The sequence below is a fragment of the Lithobates pipiens genome, unplaced genomic scaffold, assembly GCF_037356315.1.
Source record: "Lithobates pipiens isolate NorthernLeopardFrog02 unplaced genomic scaffold, aLitPip1_a1.2 Scaffold_1, whole genome shotgun sequence".
In the NCBI taxonomy this organism is placed as follows: domain Eukaryota; kingdom Metazoa; phylum Chordata; class Amphibia; order Anura; family Ranidae; genus Lithobates; species Lithobates pipiens.
The window spans coordinates 136,873,503-136,889,361 of NW_027507685.1; positions in this window are offsets into that span (position 1 = coordinate 136,873,503).

Here is a 15,859-nt window from a genome sequence, read left to right on the forward strand (position 1 = left end):
AATGTTCTTGTCTGACCACCACCCCATCACGATCACACTCACGTTCCCTGACAGGACCACCAGATCTAAAACGTGGAGATTAAACCCTTCGGTTTTCTCCGACCCGGTGACGCTAGAGTACTTAAAGAGTCGTATCGCCCTCTACTTCAAAGAAAATGCCTCCCCGGACGTTTCGGCAGTTTCTCTGTGGGAAGCGCACAAATGCGTTATTCGGGGGGAACTTATTGCGCTAGCCTGAAAGGCTAAGAAGCTGCACCAAACGTATATCTCCGATCCGACCAAAAAGATTGCAACCCTGGAAACAGTACACAAACAATCGTGAGCCCAGTCCACCTTGCAAGAGCTACTTCATGCACGCGCGCTCCTTCTAGAGGAACTGAACATATGAACTAGGCGCCGCTACGTACTGGGTCAAAAGGTGTTTTACGAGCATGGAAACAAGAGCGGCCGCCTTCTGGCCCGCTCGGTCCAGGCTTCTAAAGCCTCGTCTACTATACACCACTTGAGGAATGCTCGTGGATCACTTTTGAATAAGAATGAGGATATGGCTAACGAGTTTGAAGCCTTTTACTCCAATCTATATAACTTATCCCGGCCCCATTCTGGTTCACCCTCGTCTAACACTTGGCTAGAGCTCATCAGGCAGTTCCTTTCGCGTAATTCCCCGACGCCAATATCTCCCCAACAAGCTCAAGCCAAGGAAGTTCCGCTCACCAGGGATGAGCTGGATCTGGCCATTAAACAAATGAAACCCGGCAAGAGCCCAGGCCCGGACGGATTCACGCTCCAATATTACAAACTTTTCCTAGACGCGCTAGCCCCCAAATTCCTTGCGACCCTTAATGCCCTTTCAGACCCCCAGACGCTGCCCCGTGACATGCTCATGGCGCATATCGCCGTTATCCCAAAAGAGGGGAAGGACCCGTCCCATGTCTCCAATTACCGGCCCATATCACTCCTGAATGTAGATATAAAAATTTTTGCAAAAATGCTGGCGAACAGGCTGCTTCCTTTGATCTCTTAAATTATTTCTCCTGACCAGGTAGGATTTGTCCCGGGCAGGGAGGCGAGGGACAACACGATACGTACCCTAAATATACACCACTGGCTTACGTCCTCCTCCTCAAAGGGTTTCCTTCTATCGCTGGATGCTGAGAAGGCATTCGACAGAGTGGCCTGGGATTACATGCCGGAGACGCTCGTGGCTGTCGGTCTGGCGCCCTGTATGCTTGCCTTTGTGATGTCCCTATACTCCAACCCTTCGGCACGAGTGAGGGTTAATGGCCACCTGTCGAATGCCTTCTCTATCAGCAATGGCACGCGCCAGGGATGCCCCCTGCCCCCCTTAATCTACATCATGACCCTGGAGCCCCTACTTAATAGCATTAGAACCAATCCTGATATTGAGGGAATCTCAGTGAGTGACAGGGAGTTCAAAGTCGCCGCGTTTGCAGATGACGTGCTGCTATCTCTACGATCGCCTCGCACAACCTTGCCCAACCTTCTGAAGGAGCTGGAACACTTCCATACCCTTTCTAATCTGAAGATCAATTACACTAAGTCCCAAGCCCTGAACGTTACCCTCCCTGCCTCGGAAGTGGCCCACTGCCGGGAAGTCTTCCCCTTTCGATGGGAGGAGGAAGCTATTACATACTTGGGAATTAAGATTACCTCCAAACTAACGGACTTGTACGCAGCCAATTTCCAGGTGGCTATTGCAAGGATTCAGTCCCACCTTAAGGACTGGATGGGACTGAATGTGTCTTGGTTTGGTCGCTCCGCATTAATCAAAATGATCGTCTTGCCAAGGCTCCTCTATTTAATGCAAACCATCCCAATTCACCTCCCCCTGTCTTCTTTGCCACCTATCGCAAGGCTTGCTCTGCGTTTATTTGGAGGGACTCGCCCCCTCGAATAAAATACTCTACGCTCACTCGGCGGAGGAGACTTGGGGGTATTGGTCCCCCAGATCTCCGACGATACTACTTAGCTAGCCACCTAACAAGACTGGTAGATTGGAGCATCCACAATTCCGGGAAAACCTGGATAGCCTTGGAGACTTCGGCTTCAGTGACCCCCTCTGCACCAACTCCCCTGGCTTTCCCCTGAGCATTGGCCACAAGAACTCCGCTCGCACCCTTTCATTTTTCCCTCCCTCTCTGCCTTTAGACAGGCGTTAAAGGCCGGCTTAGCTGCCTCAGAGCCGGGGCCGCTGACTCCCCTAAGGGGCAATCCGGCCTTCCCCCCCGGGCGAGGCGCGTTCCTTCTTACTCTGAGAATGGCCCCATGATGATGTTTTGGCTCTCCACTTCTACTCTCGGGGAGCCCCCCTCTCTTTTGACGCCCTGGTAGCTATCTCTAACACAACCTCATTCCCTTTCTGGTCCTTTCGACAAATTTGCCACTTTCTAACGACCCACGCCGACCAGTCCTGCTGGTCCAGGCAGTTCACGCAGTTCGAGTCCCTATGCTACCAGAAAACGACGCAGAGACACCTAATTTCTATTATATACGCGCTCCTCTCCTCGAATCAGTCCGCACCCCCGACTTCCGCGCAAATAGCCTGGAATAGAGACCTAGGCTCTCCCCTCTCCGCGGACCAATGGGAGGCGATATACGATTACACTCACAGATGCTCCCTAAACGTAGCTGTCCAGGAGAATGCTTACAAGATTGCCACTAGATGGTACCGAACACCGGCGCGTCTCCATAAATTCTCTCCCTCCATCCCCGATACATGTTGGAGATGTGGCGAGAGTGGAGGCACTATGCTACACATCTGGTGGTCCTGTAAGAGGTTACAACCCTTCTGGAAGGAGGTCAGTGAGATCATTGCACAAGTTACAACATATAATTTGGACTATACGCCAGAACAATTCCTCCTACACCACTCTTTCCTGACAAAAAAAGCATACTATAAATGGCTGGCCATGCACATGGTAAACGCGGCTAGACTCTGTATCTCAATACATTGGTGTTCGGCTCGCGCACCTACAATTGGTGAATGGCTTAGGAAGGTCTCCACCATTAGAGAAATGGAAGAACTAACACACACCTCACAAGACAGGATGCATACATTTTCATTCACCTGGGCGTGTTGGGTTCATTTTACGACCACTGGACGGTATCGACAGCTGACGGGTTAGAGCGGCACTCTGCTTGGGGGCCTGGGGGGGGGGGGTGGGCTCCGCCGGGACTGACTGACGTGCAGCATCCCCAGACCCCCTTTTCCTTGTTCTGTCTGTTTCCTTCTTTCTTTTCTCCCTTTTGTCTGTTCTAACCCTCTTCCCTTCCCATCTTGTCGGAATGTCCGACGTTCACCCACAGGTAGTAGGCCTCTTTTGGGCCCTACCCAGTTATCCTGGAGGATACTCTTTGCGATTTATTGGAACCGGAACCACCTGATTGACTCCCCCCTCTCATGGGCTGAATATTGCCGCCTGGGGAGGGGAGAGGGAGGGGATACGGATTGCAGATCCTCCCTCCACGCGCTATGATCTATATTCTTACGATTGTGCTGCCGGTTCAGTGCGTTCAATGTGCTATGCATAAGATGTACCCTGTGTATTATTTGCTTATACATCCTGCTGATTGACCTGCTTCTTTTGTTCAACAACGATCATTGTTACATGTTTTCTTTTTGAAAAATAATAAAATCTTTATGGAAAAAAAAAAAAAAAGGGAAATAAATTCTCTGTCACTTTTACTTGTTAATCTCCATCTCACAAAAAATCCACGAACCACAAACAAGAACATTGCTCATGCAAATGTAAAAAGATTCACAATTGTGTGTTTATTATTTCCAAATGATCCTAATTTGAGCCCAAAAAATGTGATGTGTGTACTAACATCAGAAATAAAAAATGTCATTCCCAAAAATAATAGGGTAACATCACTATTCTACACTCGCACACCAAGAACCAGCAAATATCACAGAATAAATCAAGAAGAATAAGTCCTGACTAATGTAATTCCACCACCTATATGTCCAAAGAAATTCAGTATATGTGTATTTATGTGTAGGAGGGTCACACATGTAGCAGCTCGGTGGCTTGCAGGTTAGCACTTCTGCTTAGTAGCCCTGAGGGTCTGGGTTTGAATACCAAACATGCCACTTCATGTTGAGAAGTTTTCTGATCTCCCTATCTTGTTAAACATAACTCTTGACTCAGGGCCTAGTCTAAATGTAATAATGTAATATATAATATATATATATATATATATATATATATGTGTGTGTGTGTGTGTGTGTGTGTGTGTAGGAGGGTTCCACCACCATTCCAAATTACATCATATGTTTTCTATGGGCAAGGACTCTAATCAGCCTTAAAATTTCCCCACCAGCACCAATTGCAGCCTCTTACCAAGCCAAACACCACAACATGACAGCTGTTTAGCCCTCAGCATGCTGACAGTAATCACTCATAACCAGCCTTCAAAACAGGTGGAATATGCAAGAAACAGGTTGTTCACTGGCTCTCTGGCCTTCCACAGTACATCTGCATTGATTAACCTTTTAGCCCTTGTACACACGGTCGGACATTCCGACAGAAAATGTCTGATTGGACCGTGTTGTTGGATAATCCGACCATGTGTGAGCTCCATCGGACTGTTTCCGTTGGAATATCCAACAGACCAAGTTTTCCAGCTTGGCTATAAAATTTTCCGACAACATGATCCGATTGGACCTTGTCCGATCATGTGTAGAGAATTCCGATTGGAAAAAGTGCCAGGCATGCTCAGATCAAATTCCTACACCAAAGCTATTGGCTACTAGCCTGAACGTAATCCCGTCGTAACGAAATAACGTCACCACGTTCTGAACGATCGGATTTTCCGACAACTTTGTCCGACCGTGTGTATGCAACAGTTTCGGACAAAATCCGTCGGACAAAATCCAACGGATTTGGTTGTCGGAATGTCTGACCGTGTGTACAAGGGCTAACACCCCTGGGACTTAAGACTGTTTTACACCACAGAGATGCAGCCTAAAAACACGTCTCAGCACAGTGGCCAACAGGGTAGCATTTCTGCTTAACAAAACTGAGTTTGAATCCCAATCCTGCTACCTGGCTAGACGTTTGTATGTTGTGGTGTTAAAGTTTCTTTTTCACCAGTGGTAAAATTTTTGATGGGTTTCACAACAAAACTCCAAGAAATCACATTATAAATCAAGCAAGTGTGGGTTTTCATCAAATCTAGAACTATGGTGTTTTGGTCCAGATATGGATGTCTAAGCCCCTGTACACACGATCGGAGATTCTGCCAACCAAATCCGTCGGATTTTGTCCGTCGGATTTAGTACGTCGGATTTAGTACGACGGATTGTGTCCGAAACTGTTGCATACACACGGTCGGACTAAGTTGTCGAAAAATCCGATCTTTCAGAACGTGATGACGTAATTTCGTTATGATGGGACTACATTCAGGCTAGTAGCCAATAGCTTTGATGTAGGAATTTGATCTAAGCATGCGTGGCACTTGGTCCGATCAAAATTTGCTACACATGATCGGAGTATGTCCGATCGAACCAGTTGGTCGGGAAATATTTCCAACATGTTGGAAAATTGGGTCCGACGGATATTCGGACAGAATCAGTCCAATGCATACTACACACAGTCAGATTATCCGACGACACGGTCTGATAGGACACATTCCGACGGATTCTCCGACCGTGTGTACAAGGGCTAAGTCTGGTGTGATGCTGCACACATTTGAATTTTGTATGCGTATGATTTCCTGTTTTGGACCTTCCACATGCCCAACAACATACAAGTTTGATTTGGCTATTTTTGGGATCATTGATCATGGGCAGAGCCTTGAACAGGTGTTATTTTGAGCTTTACTCTGCAAGGATATAAATGCTGAGGCATTTTTTCATTTGTAAAGAGTGTGTATTCCTAATGAACAGGTGTGAGCACTTGAGGCTTACCTCAAGAGACAGAATAAATTACACTTGTGGGTGCGTCCTTTCCCTTTTGGCACATGTAATTATGGGAGGTACCACAGTGTGTACCAGCCGCTATACCTTTGTTGGATGCCTATACAATTAATATAGTGAAGGATCCTGCCTATGTTTTTGACATGTACGGAGGTTCAGAGTTGGCACGTGCCCTGGTGTGACTATACCATCAAGCCTTTGAGATTCACACAAGTCACTTTTTATATTTTCAATACTGTTTGGACTTTTGCACGTGTGCAGTTTCTTATGATTTTCTATGTGCAGTAGTCATTACTGTATTTCTATTTTTCACTAAACACTAGGTTATTTATTTTTTGATTATACATCTGTTTTGATCACTGATATTTAAAGTGCACGTAGCCATACTAATATTTTGACTATAGATTTGATATTGATTGTGTATCACATACATACTTCTACTAAGTGCCGCACTCTATTACTATTTTTTATAGCACTTGAGGCTTACCTCAAAAGACAGAATAAATTACACTGGTGGATGTGTGCTTTACTGGGTGGAGGTGAGCAAGCTTAGCTAGGTTATTCAAAGGCCTACATTTGTGGTAGGTGTTTGGCCCATGAAGAAGCCTGAATTGATCTTTGCACTGTGTATATTGGGTTACAAATAGATATGGTGGGTTTTGGGGTATGCATAATTCCTGACCCACACCCCATTAAGACTGTTTGATGGTTGCTTCTAAATCTGAGATGAAAAGGAAGTATCCTGCCAATTCATTCCTGCTGTGTGTGGCAATGTAGTTTGTGCGCTGCCTTTTTGGCTTTTGTATTAATTGTGTCTGTTTTTGATTATGATAATTCTGCAATATAACTTTTTGGGGTTTGGGGCAAGGACTTCTGATCACAAAAAAGGTTAGTCATGCTTGTTGTTAACTTGATTTGTATTCCTGCTTTTCTAATGTCATTTGATCAATGTGTCACATTTTTTGTGTCATATCTTTGTAGATTGTAAGCTCTTTTGAGCAGGGCCCTTCTAACTATATTGTCAAATGCTGGTGCATCATTTCCATGCCTTTTTTTGGCCCAAGAACATTAATGTAGCAAATGTTTATACTTGTGTTGAAATAAAAAGTTGATTGCTTTTTGTTTTAAGTTTGATTTTTGCAGACTCAAAATACATATTTTATTAGTGCAAACAATTCATACCACTTCAAATCTGTATTACATCTAGTTGCATACAAAAGTATTTGGTTGTGCAAGTCCTTGAGTAGAAAGTGTAATGGGGGAGGAAGAAAATATATTCTTCTACATATTTTTCGTAAAATCGTAATAAACGTATATTGATTGGTTTGCGCAAAAGTTATAGCATCTACAAAATAGGGGATAGATTTATAGCTGTTTTTTTTGTTTTTTTTTTACTAGTAATGGCGGCAATCTGCGATTTTTAATCAGGACTGCAAAATTATGGTGGACACATTTTTTGGGACCATTGCCCTTTATACAGCGATCAGTGCTATAAAAATGTCACTGGCAGGGAAGGGGTTAACACTAGGGGGTGAGCAAGGGATTAACTGTGTTCCCTCTGTGTTCTAACTGCAGGGGGGAGGGACTCTTTACGGGAGATGACATATCGCTGTTCATACCTTGTATGAACACGCGATCAGTCTCTTCTCCCCTCCGAGAACCGAGATCTGTGTTTACACACACAGATCCCGGTTCTCTGTGTATCACGAGTGATCGTGGGAGCCCGGCGATCATCACTTAGGCTCCAGGGCGAGCAGCGGGTGTGCGCCCTAGTGGCCACCGGGAATAGGGACCCAACATAACAGTTTCGCCCAGGTGTGCCATTCTGCCACAGTAAAAACTGCGACAGCAGGTCAGCAAGTGGTTAAGAACCAAATTAAGTAAAAGTACCCCAAAAACTATTGTTTACAAAAATTTGGTGTGAAGTTCCCCCCAAAAATCCACACCAGACCCTTATCAGAGCAGGCAGCCTGGAGGTCAGAATAGGTGGGAGACACGGCTTGGGGAGAAGATGGTTATTTTACAATAAAGTGCTTGTCAAAAACCAACTCTTGTACTTTTCTACATTTCACTGCTTTTTTTGGTGAATGGGTAGGGTTACAATGTACCCGATACCCATTCACATAGGGGGGCAGGATCTGGGGGCCCCGTTGTTGAAGGGGGCTTCCAGATTCTGAAATGCCCCGACCTGCAGACCCCAACAACCACCGGCCAGGGTTGTCAGGAGGAGGCTCTTGTCCAAAATGGGGACAAGGTGCTTTTGGGGGGCGCAGAGCCCCCCTACCACAAAGCACCCACCCCCGATGGAGGGCATGCGGCCTGGTAGGGTTGGGGGGGCTTTCTTGTCCCCTTTCTTTCCTGACCTCCAGGCTGCATCCTCGAATAAGGGTCTGGTATGGATTTTTGGGGGGCCCTCTGAATCCATACTAGACACTAAGGGCCTTGTATGGACCTGGGGGGGGGGGGCGACCCCACGCAGTTTTTTTTTTGAACGCCAATTTTTCATTTTGTTTTTTGTACATTCAGCTGTCAGCGGGAAACCTCACTGACAGCTGATAACTCATTGGTTGTTAAGGAAGAGACCCCTTGCTTAGCAACCAGCAACTTAGCAATTCGGCCCCCTTGAACTTTTCAACCTTTTGCCACATTTCAGGCTTCAAACATAAAGATATAAAATTTTTATTTTTTGTGAAGAATCACCAACAAGTGGGACACAATTGTGAAGTGGAACGAAATCTATTGGATTTTTGAAACTTTTTTAACTAATAAAAAAATGAAAAGTGGGGCGTTCAAAATTATTCGCCCCCCCTTGCGTTAATACTTTGTAGAGCCACCTTTTGCTGCGATTACAGCTGCAAGTCGCTTGGATTATGTCTCTATCAGTTTTGCACATCGAGAGACTGAAATTCTTGCCTATTCTTCCTTGCAAAACAGCTCGAGCTCAGTGAGGTTGGATGGAGAGCGTTTGTGAACAGCAATTTTCAGCTCTTTCCACAGATACTCGATTGGATTCAGGTCTGGACTTTGACTTGGCCATTCTAACACCTGGATACGTTTATTTGTGAACCATTCCTTTGTAGATTTTGCTGTATGTTTGGGATCATTGTCTTGTTGGAAGATAAATCTCCTTCCCAGTTTCAGGTCTTTTGCAGACTCCAACAGGTTTTCATCCAGAATGGTCCTGCATTTGGCTGCATCCATCTTCCCCTCAATTTTAACCATCTTCCCTGTCCCTGCTGAAGAAAAGCAGGCCCAAACCATGATGCTGCCACCACCATGTTTGACAGTGGGGATGGGGTGTTGAGGGTGATGAGCTGTGTTGCTTTTACGCCAAACATATCGTTTTGCATTGTGGGCAAAAAGTTCGATTTTGGTTTCATCTGACCAGAGCACCTTCTTCCACATGTTTGGTGTGTCCCCCCAGGTGGCTTGTGGCAAACTTTAGACGAGACTTTTTATGGATATCTTTGAGAAATGGCTTTCTTCTTGCCGCTCTTCCATAAAGGCCAGATTTGTGCAGTGTACGACTGATTCTTGTCCTATGGACAGACTCTCCCTCCTCAGCTGCAGTTCTCTGCAGTTCATCCAGAGTGATCATGGGCCTCTTGGCTGCATCTCTGATCAGTCTTCTCCTTGTCTAAGCTGAAAGTTTAGAGGGACGGCCAGGTCTTGGTAGATTTGCAGTGGTCTGATACTCCTTCCATTTCAAAATGATCGCTTGCACAGTGCTCCTTGGGATGTTTAAAGCTTGGGAAATCTTTTTGTATCCAAATCCGGCTTTAAACTTCTCCACAACAGTATTACAGACCTGCCTGGTGTGTTCCTTGGTCTTCATGATGCTCTCTGTGCTTTCAACAGAACCCTGAGACTATAACAGAGCAGGTGCATTTATACAATGACTTGATTGCACACAGGTGGATTCTATTTATCACCATCAGTCATTTAGGACAACATTGGATCATTCAGAGATCCTCGCTGAACTTCTGGAGTGAGTTTGCTGCACTGAAAGTAAAGGGGCCGAATAATTTTGCACGCACCACTTTTCAGTTTTTTATTTGCTAAAAAAGTTTAAATTATCCAATAGATTTCGTTCCACTTCACAATTGTGTCCCACTTGTTGGGGATTCTTCACAAAAAATTAAAATTGTATATCTTTATGTTTGAAGCCTGAAATGTGGCAAAAGGTTGAAAAGTTCGGGCCAAATACTTTCGCAAGGCACTGTATATAATATGAAAATAAAAAGCGCAAAGCTTACATCTTAATCAGCAGCATATGCTGACAATAGGCGAATGCCTTAATAGCCAATGCCACATGAGCATGGTTGTTACCATAATATTAATGTTTCAAATGCCAAACATTGTACAGAATGAAAAGAATCAAACATTAGTAATTGTATTTTCTATGTGCGATTGTGCTCAGCTCTGTAGCGTAGTGGTATGACCTGCTACCGCCATGGGTTTGAATCCCACTGATGGTATCACCTAGTGAAAACTTGCATTGTGCTCAGCAGCATAATTACCACAATATTAATGCCTCAAATGCAAAACATTATTGTATAGAATGAACAGAATCAAATAGTAGTTTGGTTACATCCATAATTTTAACTCTTCAAACGCAAGCAATGGTATGTAAGTATTCAATAATATTGTGTGGAATTCCAAAAAACGGACTATTCAAAAATCAGGACAAAAAACAATGTGCAGTGCCTCCCCTCCTCCCCCATCCATACCAGGCCCTTCGGGTCTAGTGGATTTTAAGTGCCAAAATATATCTTTAAAAATGAGATGGACCCCCCCCCCAAAATCCATACCAGTGCATGCAGCCCGGCAAGTCAGGAAAGGAAGGGGATGAGTGAGCGCCCCTCTCCCCTCCTGAACCATAACAGGCCACATGCCCTTATGTTGATGGGCACAAGGGCCTCTTCCCGACAACCCTGGCCAGTGGTTGTCGGGGTCTGCAAGCGGGATACCCATTTACCAAAAAAGTTGTGTAATGTGATAAAAGACAATAGCCAGTTTTTGACAAGTCTTATATTAAAATTTTTTGCTTATCCTTCCCCGCTTCTTCCTCCTTCGGTCTTCCTCCACCACCGCACCACTGAAGATCCAAAAACAACCCTCCACTGCAGCCCGCTGATCTGTCCGCTTCCATGGTGCACGTTATATATAACTATAGGGCGTTGCCACCGGGTGGAGTCATCTGGTGACCCCGCCCCTCGTGACATCATGGACCCATCATGCCCTGGACGGTGAAGTCACGAGGGGTGGGGTCTCTGAATGATGTCACCCACCCCATCGGAAGAGATACATTTTTTTAATCTTCAGCGGGTCAGCGGCGGAGGAAGAAGAAGCCGGGCGGGGGAGGGGGAGACTGGTGGAAGGAGGAGAAGATCAGCGGAAGAAGCAGGAAAGGAAAAGCCGTAGGAAGAAGACAATTTTTAAGATCCCGTGTGCTGTGAGTACCCGAGTGCTATGAGTACCTGTGTATTTTTGGATATTAGTATCAGGAAGCTAGTTGTTAATTGGACAGAGCATAAATTCCCAATCCCCATTAAATTAGTGGGTACGATGACCAGCGAGTATGGAGATGCGACTGTGTACATCTTGCAGTATGTATGTGTTCCTTGATCATCCAATCCAGGGCAAATACTGCTGTTCAAAATGTAAGCATGTTGTTTCCCTGGAAGCCCAGGTTCTGAATCCTGGGAAGCAACTGTCAACAAAGAGAAGACTCTCCATACCAAAAGAGAGTTGGGATCATACCCCGCAGGTGCCAGAAGGGGCCAGCACAGAAGAGGGTGGAGACAAAGAGGTGCAGGCACCAGAGCAGAGCAGAGTATGGATGACGGTCAGGAAGGGTAGAAGGGAAAGAGTCAGGGAGGCCGATCCTGGGCTGGAACATCCCAATAAGTACGCCCCATTGCATGATATTGCAGAAACCAGTCAGGGACCTGCATTGCTGGAGTGATGCCCCTAGCAGCCAGGGGGAATAGCCCCAACATTCATGGGAAAGGAAAGATATTCTGGTGGTAGGGGACTCAATTATTAATGACAAAGTCAGAGGAAGATGGAGTGTCCTAAAAAACTATTTTAAGGACTTAGGATCTAAATTGAGGAATAGGACCTCCAAGGTAGTATTCTCAGAAATACTACCAGTACCTTGGGCCACACCAGAAAGGCAGTGGGAGATTAGGGAAGTAAATAAGTAGCTGAGGACCTGGTGTAGAAAGGAGGGGTTCAGGTTCCTGGAGAACTGGGCCAACTTTTCAGTTGGTTACCAGCTCTTTAGCAGGGATGGACTGCACCTAAATGGGAAGGGTGCAGCTTGGCTGGGAGAGAAGATGGCTGAAAAGTTCAGAGGGTAGTATTAGTAGTAGGTTGACTAAAGTACCTAAACCCCCGGTAAGTGAATTACTAAATCCCAATTGTAGCCTCAGAACAACCAACAAGGAGATAGTATGCGACCAAACAAAACTATAGGGCTTGTTCACTAATGCCAGGAGTCTGTCTGACTAGATGGGAGAACTTAGAGCTGCTGTTGTATAAGGAGGATTTCAATTTTGTGGGAATTTCAGAGGCCTGGTTTAACAGCTCCCATAATTGGCTTGCAATCATTCAAGGGTATTCCCTATACCACAGATAGGGAGGGTAAAAAAGGGGAAGGGGTATGCCTATATATCAAGAATGATGTACAAGTGAATGTGAGGGACAACATCACTAATGATGTTACGGGAATTACGGGTAAAGCTTCAAAGGGAGAAAAACAAGGGAAAAGTAATACTGGGAGTATGTTATAGGCCCCCCTAACCAGAGGGAGGAGGGGGGAGGTGGATGTTTGGATCACAGTTTGGAATGGCGGCAAGAATGGGAATTGTCATTATAAATGGGGGATTTTAATTATCCAGACAGACTGGGCGGAAGGAACCATGCATTCGGCTAAGGCTCACCATTTCCTAAATGTCTTGCAGGACAATTTCATGGGTCAGATGGTAAATGCACTAGGGCTGCAACTAACAATTATTTTCATAATCAATTAGTTGGTCGATTATTGTTTCAAGTAATTGCATAATAACCTTAAAAAGAAAGTGTGGTGTATAATTTAGTTAATATGTAAATAAAAAATAGGAATTTATTCTTAAATATCTATATGCAGTGGTAAATATAAATAACCAACTATATGGCAAGGGAAGGGAGCAAAACTCGAATCCACTCTCAGAACAACAGACAGAAGAGATATATTATATATACACCGGTTGAATTTGGTAAATATCATCAGACTCAGGAATAAAAATAAAAAAAAATAAAAAAGAGGGAATCCCTTCCTGACCAACTGCCGCAGTTCTATTGTGGCAGGTTGGCTCCCCTGGGCGAAATTATGTAACTGTACATCGGTTCGCCTTTTAACCACTAGGGGGCACTCACGCACCTCCACGCCGGAGCTGTCGAAAGTGCCGGGCGAGCGCGATTACCACCTTGCACCCGCGATCGCTCGTGACAGAATGAGAACAGGGATCTGTGTGTGTAAACATAGATCACGGTTCTCTCAGGGGAGAGGAGACAGATCATGTATTCATACCAAGTATGCCAATCTCTCTCTTCCCCTACAGAATATATTGCACTTCACCACCATTACTAGTAAAAAAAAAAAATGCCATAAATGTATTCCCCATTTTGCAGACGCTATAACATTTGCGCAAACCAACCAACATATGCTTATTGCGATTTTTTTTACCAAAAATATGAAGAAGAATAAATATCGACCTTAACTGAGGAAAAAATAATAATTTCTTTTAAATTTTGGATATTTAATAAAGCAAAAGTAAAACAGTGTTTTTTTTTAAAAAAAAATTGTCGCTATTGTTTATAGCACAAAAAATAAAAACAGAGGTGATCAAATACCACCAGAATCTGGTGCAGCTGTGCATGTTAGCCAATCAGCCGCTAACTTCAGCTTGTTCAACTAAGCATTGGCAAGAAGACCTGGAAGCTGATTGGTTTCTGTGCAGATTTTGCATGCTCCAGTTTTAGTAAATCTCCTCCGATGTCTTTCTACAAAGAAAATGTAATTTTAAGAACATTCGTTCAACTTTCTAATCGTTAGTGTGGTCAAAGCGATGTTAGTTTTTGACCACAGGGATGGGAAAATTTGAAGGAACAAAATAGAAAACTTCTTGGTCAAGGAAGTGTAAATAATAAATGCGGCGCTGCCAGCAAACTATACTATAATATATAAAACAACACTAAATAAATATCCAGTGAAATAAGTGAATCCACCTCACCCAGTGTATGTAAAAAACAGTAAATATAGAAGACGCTAAAATTAATGCATGTATAAAACCATTATGACAACATAAATAAATAAATAATCTAAAAAAGGGTAGGACGTGACTATAAATCAAAAATAAAAAGTGCACATAAATACAATGAACAATGTAACGTGCCGACTTATTTAAAAGTCCATGAAATTGCTTCGTGAGTGTACAATCAAGTCCATGCAAAAAAACGTGATTTTCAAGCCAGTGATATTCCAGCAAACAACTTCAGTGCCAAACAGGTGCACCAAACCGTTTCCCCCAGCCTCTCACCTCAAAAACTGAGTAAGCAGACTCAGAATAAAGCCCAACGGCTATTCATTTCTCTTCCATCCAGCAGATAGTATGCACATTCCTTTCCCAGACTCTTCCGTTACCTCCCAGTACAATGTACGGCCCGCAGAGTATGAAATAAAGGACAGGGGGGGCTCTCATGTGTAGTAATTCACAAAAGAATTTTAATGTAATAACTGAACACTTACATTAAGGCTAAGAACAGCAGATGACAACGAATCATTCGAACTTCCGGTCTCGGCCGCGACCGGAAGTGATACGTGTAGCACCACAGCTCCTTTCCCTGACGCGTTGCGTCACTCCCTCGTGACTTTCTCAAAGGGTTAAGGGTTATCATAACCCTTTGAGAAAGTCACGAGGGAGTGACGCAACGCGTCAGGGAAAGGAGCTGTGGTGCTACACGTATCACTTCCGGTCGCGGCCGAGACCGGAAGTTCGAATGATTCGTTGTCATCTGCTGTTCTTAGCCTTAATGTAAGTGTTCAGTTATTACATTAAAATTCTTTTGTGAATTACTACACATGAGAGCCCCCCCTGTCCTTTATTTCATACTCTGCGGGCCGTACATTGTACTGGGAGGTAACGGAAGAGTCTGGGAAAGGAATGTGCATACTATCTGCTGGATGGAAGAGAAATGAATAGCCGTTGGGCTTTATTCTGAGTCTGCTTACTCAGTTTTTGAGGTGAGAGGCTGGGGGAAACGGTTTGGTGCACCTGTTTGGCACTGAAGTTGTTTGCTGGAATATCACTGGCTTGAAAATCACGTTTTTTTGCATGGACTTGATTGTACACTCACGAAGCAATTTCATGGACTTTTAAATAAGTCGGCACGTTACATTGTTCATTGTATTTATGTGCACTTTTTATTTTTGATTTATAGTCACGTCCTACCCTTTTTTAGATTATTTATTTATTTATGTTGTCATAATGGTTTTATACATGCATTAATTTTAGCGTCTTCTATATTTACTGTTTTTTACATACACTGGGTGAGGTGGATTCACTTATTTCACTGGATATTTATTTAGTGTTGTTTTATATATTATAGTATAGTTTGCTGGCAGCGCCGCATTTATTATTTACACTTACTTTCTATGTAGTACTGAGATTACTATTTATTGCTTGGCTGCTTCCACTTTTCTAGTATATTTGGTTATTCTTTTACACATATATGTAATCAGTTTATTTAGATTTGTTAGCACATACCCCTTTTTATTTTGAGTGAGGTGAAGCGCACTAGCACTTTCTACTATATATTCTTGGTCAAGGAATTTCCTGGTGCCTCCATGGCAGCATACCAGTGATAGCTCTG